Raw genomic sequence first — 1746 nt, forward strand, 5'->3', positions numbered from 1 at the left:
TTTCTGGGTTTCTGCCTTTTCCTGGATCTTTGTCCTTTTTTTAATGCTCCTTTGGCTCTTCAGCACTTTCAAATAGAAGTATTTATACCGTAGAACTTGCCCTCATTATGTAGTCTGCTATTACTGGAATCAGAATGTCTCTGTGTTCTTGACTTTTGATTGTAAATTTTTTGTGCTCCACTCTCTATACTGTTTGAAGGAGTGAATCCTTTGAAATTTATGCATCTTCTTTTTTTTTTTTTTTTTTTAGCACTGTGAAGTAAGTTGCTTGGATATCTAAAACCCTAGCTACCTAAAGTGGACAAAATGTTGAGGGTTTGCTGCAGAGGTCACTGGACATATTCACATGTACTGAAAATATAGCTGGAAAAACTAGTTATAGGACAAGTGTTGAAAATAGGCTATTAAAAAGAAAAGTGTCCTGTCCTATTTGATTTTTCTGTATCATGAAAATATTTTGTCACTTTTCATTCCAAAACAGGTGTATCAATGTTGGTTTTTCTGCTTAGAAAAAAGATTATACTATCATGATATTTCTATTCCTTAGCAACTCTGAAATAACAAATCATAGCTAATTAATGAAAGAAAAAGAGCAAATTGATTTAGAGACAAATTTGGGTTTCACTCTTTGTGACCCCATGGACTGTAGCCTGCCAGGCCCTTCTGTCCATGGGGATTCTCCAGCAACAATACTGGAGTCAGTTGCCATGCCCTCCTCCAGGGGATCTTCCAAACCCAGGTATTGAACCCAGGTCTCCTGCACTGCAGGAAGATTTTTTACATCTGAGCTGCCAGGGAAGCAAACAGAGAGGTCTGAACAGGGACTTGAACCCTGGACCCTCAGATTAAAAGTCTGATGCTCTACTGACTGAGATATCTGGGCATTAGAGATACCAAAGGAACATTTCATGCAAAGATGGGCAAAATAAAGGACAGAAATGTATGGACCTAACAGAGGCAAAACATATTTAAGAAGAGGTAGAAAGCATACACAGAACTATACAAAAAAGATCTTAATGGCCCAGATTACCACGATGGTGTGCTCACTCACTTAGAGCCAGACATCTTGGAGTGCGAAGCCAAGTGGGCCTTAGAAAGCATCACTATGAACAAAGCTAGTGGAGGTGATGGAATTCCAGTTGAGCTATTTCAAATCCTGAAAGATGATGCTGTGAAAGTGCTGCATTCAATATGCCAGCACATTTGGAAAACCCAGCAGTGGCCACAGGACTGGAAAAGGTCAGTTTTTATTCCAGTCCCAAAGAAAGGCAATGCCAAAGGATGAGCAAACTACCGCACAATTGTACTCATCTCACATGCTAGTAATGCTCAAAATTCTTCAAGCCAGGTTTCAACAGTACGTGAACTGAGAACTTCCAGGTGTTCAAGCTGGTTTTAGAAAAAGCAGAGGAACCAGAGATCAAATTGGCAACATCCGTTGGATCATAGAAAAAGCAAGAGAATTCGAGAAAAACATCTGCTTCTTTGACTACAACTAAAGCCTTTGACTGTGTGGATCACCTCAAACTGTGGAAAATTCTTAAAGAGATGGGAATACCAGACCACCTTACCTGCCTCTGGAGAAATCTGTATGCAGGTCAAGAACAAACAGAACCAGACATGGAACAACGGACTGGTTCCAAATTGGGAAAGGAGTACGTCAAGGCTGTATGTTGTCACCCTGCTTATTTAACTTATATGCAGAGTACATCATGCGAATGTACTGGAAGAAGCACAAGCTGGAAT

The 1746-nt window shown here is 40.0% G+C and overlaps 1 non-coding gene across 1 annotated transcript; it reads right to left on the bottom strand.

Moving 5' to 3' along the window:
* Window positions 1-810: 810 nt before the first annotated feature.
* Window positions 811-883, bottom strand: TRNAK-UUU. Its single transcript has one exon. It is a non-coding gene; the product is annotated as a tRNA-Lys (tRNA).
* Between the last annotated feature and the right edge of the window lie 863 nt (window positions 884-1746).

The sequence above is a fragment of the Oryx dammah genome, unplaced genomic scaffold, assembly GCF_014754425.2.
Source record: "Oryx dammah isolate SB20612 unplaced genomic scaffold, SCBI_Odam_1.1 HiC_scaffold_29, whole genome shotgun sequence".
Classification (NCBI taxonomy): domain Eukaryota; kingdom Metazoa; phylum Chordata; class Mammalia; order Artiodactyla; family Bovidae; genus Oryx; species Oryx dammah.